Genomic DNA, 7,545 nt, shown 5'->3' with positions numbered 1-7,545 from the left:
CTAGTTGTGTCACAGTGTGCAGCAGTCCTCAAGGTGCATATCAGGTTGCTAGTCAGTAGGATTTGTGGTTGAGTGCATCTGAAAAATAATGATAAAAAAATAGACAGTGAAGAGCCTTTCCATTGAGGCTCTGAGAGTGGTCTCAATGCTTTTACTTCTTTTTTTCATCCTGTAAATATACTTATTGATAATACTGTTTGGTAATATTTTCAAAAATTTTAATAAACACTTTTAGCAGCAGTGAGCTCAAAACATTAAATGTTGGATGACAAAGTCAGCACAGAAATTAGTGTTTCGAGAATGTTAACAAGCATGCACAAAATGCCGACATAATAATCATTAGAGCCAAAGTGTTATTAATGACCACATAGAAACCAGAAGACATGTCTGCAGAAGATGTGTTAATATCTATTTCAAAAGTTAGTGGGTATTTTTAGAAGACTGCACACAAAGATAATGTCTTTTTAAAAGTATCTGCCGAAGGGACATTTGCATTTCACTCAATAAAGCACAATTTTTCATTTAGACTGATTAACTTGTTTTTCAAAATAATCTAATTTTAAATTCCAATATTTTTGCACACATGCTAGAAGTAAAGTGATGGCTAAAAATGAATTGGTTTCATTATGAGAAAATCTCTTCTATCAGTTAAATGATGTGAAAAACTGAAAGAATTTCTTACCAATAGACCTCTATCAAAAAAAGAAAAAAAAAGATTTTTTTTAAAGCACAAGTATATGACCCCACAGGGAAACACAGAATTGCAGGAAAAAAAGCCATTAAGAGAAGTATATATGTAAGAAAATATTGATGTATATTGATGTTGGTGAAACATTCTGCACCAACAATAATAGCAACGTGACATAGAGTTTATAATGCATGTAGAATTAAAATTCAAGGGCACAATAGCACAAAAATAGGCCCTGACAAATGCAAGTAAAGTGTTCTGAGGTTTCAGAATCACTGGAGGAAATATAAAATCAATATTTTTTGTTATGCAGAAAAAGTCAAGAATGCAAATTAGTTAGTTTGTATTTCTGCGGGATCAGTGGTGATATTCCCTTTATCATTTTTTGTTGTATCTATTTGATTCTTCTTTCTCTTCTTTATTAGTCTAGCTAGTGGTCTATCTATTTTGTTATTTTTTTCAAAAAACCAGCTGCTGGATTCTTTTTTTTTTTTTTTTTTGGAGGGTTTTTTATGTCTCTATCTCCTTCAGTTCTTCTCTGATCTCAGTTATTTCTTGTCTTCTGCTAGCTTTTGGATTGGTTTGCTCTTGCCTCTTTAGCTCTTTTAATTATGATGTTAGGGTGTTGATTTGAGATCTTTCCAGCTTTCTGATGTGGGCATTTAGTGCTGTAAATTTCCCTCTTAACACTGCTTTAGCTATGTCCCAGAGATTCTGGTATGTTGTCTCTTTGTTCTCATTGGTTTCAAAGAACTTCTTGATTTCTGCCTTAATTTCAACATTTACCCAGGAGTCATTCAGGAGCAGGTTGTTCAAGTTCCATGAAATTGTGTGGTTTTGGGTGAGTTTCTTAATCCTGAGTTCTAATTTGATTGCACTGTGGTCTGAGAAACCTAGCAATACCATTCAGGACATTGGCATGGACAAAGTCTTCATGACAAAAATGCCAAAAGCAACTGCAGCAAAAGCCAAAATTGACAAATGGGATCTAATTAAACTAAAGAGCTTCTGCACAGCAAAAGAAACTGTCATCAGAGTGAACAGGCAACCTACAGAGTGGGAGATAATTTTGGCAATCTACACATCTGACAAAGGTCTAATATCCAGAATCTACAAGGAACTTAAACATATTTACAAGAAAAAAACAAACAACCCCATCAAAAAGTGGGCAAAGGATGTGAACAGACACTTCTCAAAAGAAGACATTTGGCAGCCAACAAACATGAAAAAAAGCTCAACATCACTGATCATCAGAGAAATGCAAACCAAAACCACAATGAGATACCATCTCATGCCAGTCAGAATGGCAATTATGAAAAAGTCAGGAAACAATAGATACTGGCAAGGCTGTGGAGAAAGAGGAATGCTTTCACACTATTGGTGGGAATGTAAATTAGTTGAACCATTGTGGAAGACAGTATGGTGATTCCTCAAGGATCTAGAACTAGAAATACCATTTGACCCAGCAATCCCATTACTGGGTATACACCCAAAGGAATATGTTATTCTACTATAAAGGTACATGCAGATGTATGTTTACTACAGCACTGCTTACAATAGCAAAGACATGGAACCAACCCAAATGCCCATCAATGATAGACTGGATAAAGAAAATGTGGTACATGTACACCATGGAATACTATGCAGCCATAAAAAGGAATGAGATAATGTCCTTTGCAGGGACATGGATGAAGCTGGAAGCCATCATCCTCAGCAAACTAACACAGGAACAGAAAATCAAACACCACACATTCTCATTCATAAGTGGGAGTTGAGTATTGAGAGCACATAGACACAGGGAGGGGAACAACACACACCAGGGCCTGTTGGGGAGTTGGGGGTTGAGGGGGAGGGAACTTAGAGGATGGGTCAATAGGTGCAGCAAACAACAATGGCACACGTATCCCTATGTAACAAACCTGCACATTCTACGCATGTGTCCTGTTTTTTATTTAGAAGAATTTTTTTAAAAAAGAGTGCAAATTAGAATAAGATAAATTCTTAAAGTAAAACAATGCATAAATAATAAGTTAAAAAAGGAATAATAAAATACCTGATTAATCTAGAAGAAGATAAACAAAAGGGAACATAAAAAAGATAATATAAAAACAAACAGTAAGATGATAGTTAAACAACCAGATATATCAGTTGTTTATATTAAATATAAATGGATTAAGTAGTCTATATGAAATAGTACAATTTTTAGGGATGGTTGAAGAAAAATTTGGTAAGTTGGGCATTATTAATATTAAAAAGAAAGAAAAACTTTTGCTTGCAAAAGCTCATGTAAAGAGAATAGAAAGACAAATTATAGCCTGGTTGAAAATATTTGCAAAGTGTATATTTGACAAAGGACTAATATCTAGACTGTATAAGGAATTCAACTGATTAAATATAGAAAATAAGCAAAATACTTGAACAGAAATTTCACGAAAGAGGCTCTACAGCTGGCAAATAAGCCCAGGAAATGATGTTTGGTACCATCAGCCACCAAGGAAATTCAAATTAAAACCACAATGAGACACCACTACAAATTGATCAGAATATGTAATTTTTAAAAACTGTGACAGTGCCGGCCTGGTGCAGTGGCTCATGCCTGTAATCCTAGCACTTTGGGAGGCCAAAGCAGGCAGATCACGAGGTCAGGAGATCGAGACCATCCTGGCTAACACGGTGAAATCCCATCTCTACTAAAAAGTACAAAAAATTAGTCACGCATGGTGGTGGTCGCCTGTAGTCCCAGTTACTCGGGAGGCTGAGGCAGGAGAATGGCATGAACCTGGGAGGCAGAGCTTGCAGTGAGCCGAGATTGCGCCACTGCACTCCAGCCTGGACGACAGAGCAAGACTCCATCTCAAAAAAAAGAAAGTGACAGGGAGAATGGGGAGAAACTGGATCCCTCACACATCCTTGTTGGGAATGTAATATGGTCCAGTCACTAAAAAATGGTTTATCAATTTCTTACAAAATTAATCATGCAATTAACACACAACTCAGCAGTAGCTGTCTTGAGAACAAAATGAAATAAAAACTTATGCACACACAAAAACGGTACGTGAATGTTCATAGCAGTTTTATTTGTTACCACCAAGAACTGGAAAGTCAACAGGCCAATGGTTAAACTGTGTTACATGTATACCATTAAATACTGATCAGCAATAAAAAGGAATAGACTACTGATATATCCACCAACTGGATGAATCTCCATGAAATTTTTCTGAGTACAAAAATGCTAAATCAAAAATGTTACCTACTGTGTGATTCCCTTTATTTAATTTTGTGAAGTGACAGCATTTAAAAAATGAGGAACAGATAAGTTATTGCTAGGGCCTAGGGGAGGCAGCAAGGTGAGCATGGGGAAAGTGTGTTTGGTGATAAATGAGCCATGCAAAGGAATCTTGAGGCAATTGAATGGTTTAGCTTCTCGACTGCGGTGGTAGATACAAAATCCTATAATTATGATAAAATTGTACAGAACTAAATACACACACCCAAACAAATGACTACAAGTAAAACTGGAGAAATATTAATAAGATTAGTAGATTATATTTTGGTTTTGACATATTACTATACTTTTGCCAAATGTTACCATTGAAGGGAACTTGGTAAATTGTACAGAGGATCTCTCAGTATTATTTTTTTTTGCAGCTGCATGTGAATTTACAATGATCTTAATAAAATAACAGCTACAAAATCAAATAAGAATAAATGTCATGAAATATGTACCCTCACATTGAGGAGTACACAGTATTGTTGCTATAATCGATATAGTTACTATAAATTAAAGAATAACAATATAAATGGAAGGATACACCATGTTCATTGACAGGAGAAACCCATATTGCAAAGATGTTATTTCTCCCCAAATTGTTATGCTCAGTGCAATCTCAATCACGATCCCAGCTAGTTGTTTCAAAAAATTGACTCACTGATGCTAAAATGTTTAAAAAATGCAAAGTGCAAAAATAACAGGCAATCTTGCTGAGCAGAAAGATTATTCTGCAATATCAGATGTCAAGACTTATAAAAATAAAATACATAACACTTTTTATAATGGTGCAGAAAAAGACAAACAAAATGGACAAAATAAAGGGTCAAGAAACAGACGCATAGTATAGTCATCTATTATACGACAAAGGTGGCACTCTCATGTAGTGTATATAAATTTTTATATTCAATACATTATATGAAATCAATTGGTTACCATATAGACAAAAGTAATGAATTTTGATCCCTACCTCTAAGTTTACACAAAAATCAATTTCAGGTGGGTCGTTTATGCAAATATGAAAAGCAAAACAATAATTCTTTAAGAATAAAACATAAAATTTATCTTCATGAATTTCTGGCAGGAAAATATTTCTTAAATAGGGAATAAAACTGCTTTTTTCTTTTGGAGATGGAGTCTCACTCTATCACCCAGGCTGGAGTGCAGTGGCGTGATCTCGGCTCACTGAAACCTCTGCCTCCCAGGTTCAAGTGATTCTCCCACCTCAGCCTCCTGAACGGCTGGGATTACAGGCTCCCACCATCATGCCTGGTTAATTTTTGTATTTTTGTAGAGACGGGGTTTCACCATGTTGGCCAGGCTGTTCTTGAACTACTGACCTCAGGTGACCTGCCCGCCTTGGCCTCCTAAAGTGCTGGGATTACAGGCTTGAGTCCCCACACCTGGCCAAAAGTGCTATTTTTAAAGAAAGAGTTGATAAGTATGAGGACATTAAAATTGAGAATATACATTTAGCAGAGGACACTGTTAGGAGAATGAAAAGACTAGCACATAGAGCAGAGATTATATATGATAGGTATGTCTAGTAAAGTACATTTTTCCAAAATATAGCATGAACACCTTCAAAGAGTTCACTGACTTAAACATTCACTTTATTCACTTCACAGAACAGCAGATGCAAGGGCCATCAACTTGTGAAAACGTGCTAAACTCTATTAATGATCTTGGGAATGCAAATTAATATCACAATAGTGGTTATATTGTTTACAAAAATGGCCATATTAATTTATATCTCTGCAGGTATGTTCCTTTGCAAGGAGTTTTTGCCCCTCCTTCCATAAAAAGGTAACATTTATTTCCACAAATACAACATATTTAAATACAAAACTTTAGAAACTCTTGAACCTGGAATGGACTTGCCACTTGCTTTTACCAATAGAATGTGAAAGAAGTGATGTTATGTGCCTCTTTGGAATGTTGCTGTCACCATGCAAAGAGACCCAGGTTAGCCTCCTTAAGGAAAAGAGGGCATATGGACAGGGAGGCAGAGCCAGCAACCAATACCAAATGTCAAACCTGGGAGTGTGACCATGGTGAACTATACAGTACCAATTTAGCCCCTAGATAACTAGAGCAGCGTCAGTGACCCCTGGAAGGATTAGCAGAGACATTCCCCAGCTGACCCAAATCAGATTGCTGACCCATGTAATTGCACAATGTAGGAAGATGATTTTGATTTTAAGCCTGTAAGTTTTGGTATCATTTGTTACACAGCATTCACTAACTGAAACAATGATATAACTCTACACACCCACCAGAGTAGCTAAAATGAAACACAGAGGCAATAAAAATGTTTCACACAGTTCAGAGCAACTGAAATGCTTATACTCTGTTGCCGGAAGTGTAGACTGGCACAATTCTTTTGGAACACCATTGGCAGTATCTACCAAGTTTGAGCAGACACATACTCTAACACCCAGCAATTCCCCTCTTTAGGCATGCAGCCAAGATCAGTGCACCCAAAACATGTAACATAAGACTGGTAACCACAGCATTTTTCACATTACTCATAACGATGCAAACTGGAGAAAACCCACATATCCACCTAAAGTAGAAAGGATTTGGCCGGGCGTGGTGGCTCAAGCCTGTAATTCCAGCACTTTGGGAGGCCGAGGTGGGCGGATCACGAGGTCAGGAGATCGAGACCATCCTGGCTAACACGGTGAAACCCGGTCTCTACTAAAAATACAAAAAATTAGCCGGGCGTGGTGGTGGGCGCCTGTAGTCCCAGCTACTCGGGAGGCTGAGGCAAGAGAATGGCGTGAACCCGGGAGGCGGAGCTTGCAGTGAGCCGAGGTCGCGCCACTGCACACCAGCCTGGGCGACAGAGCGAGACTCCGTCCCAAAAAAAAAAAAAGAAAAAAAGGATTTTAAAAAAAGTAAATGGTGATATATTCCTATATTATATAGCCATGAGAGCAAAGAACCACAACTATACACAACTACCTGGATTGGTATCACAACCACAATGCTAAGTTCCTAGGAAAGAACTAAACCAAGCTACATGGAGACAAGAGTCTCTGCTTTCCTGGCAGTTTTAATATTTTGCTTTCTCCATGCGTTTCTCCCCTTATTGGAGATTATTCTGCAGAGAAAGAGCAGCTGCTAGACAGAAACTTAGACAAAGCTTCCCTCAGGCTTCCTTCTCCTCCTCCCTCATCAAATATGTATTATGGTGCAGTGTGCCAGCCTCAGAGAGGCGTCCTGCAACAATATGAAAATTAATTTTATTTCCTTCTCAATGAACTCTGGAAAATTCTCTGAGATTAGACAAATGAACAAAAAAAAAAATCTAAAATGGACTTCTAAGTTGGAGTGAGTTATGGACGTCCTAAACAGATATCTACAAATCAATATGGGGAATCCAGGAAGGCTCTGAGCTTCTCTCTGATGGGAAATAAACATCTACCAGGTGCTGGGAATGGCAACTATCAGATGGCAGAGAAAACAGTAACAGCAGACACTGCGATGTGTGATGGAGTACACTGTACAGGTCACTGCCTGCCGGGTGTGGACAAGGAGCACAGGGACCCAGCAAGAGATCAAGCAGCGGAGGTAAGTGGGCACC

The sequence above is a fragment of the Hylobates moloch genome, unplaced genomic scaffold (assembly GCF_009828535.3).
Source record: "Hylobates moloch isolate HMO894 unplaced genomic scaffold, HMol_V3 SCAFFOLD_24, whole genome shotgun sequence".
Classification (NCBI taxonomy): Eukaryota; Metazoa; Chordata; class Mammalia; order Primates; family Hylobatidae; genus Hylobates; species Hylobates moloch.
This window is presented reverse-complemented; position numbering follows the sequence as displayed.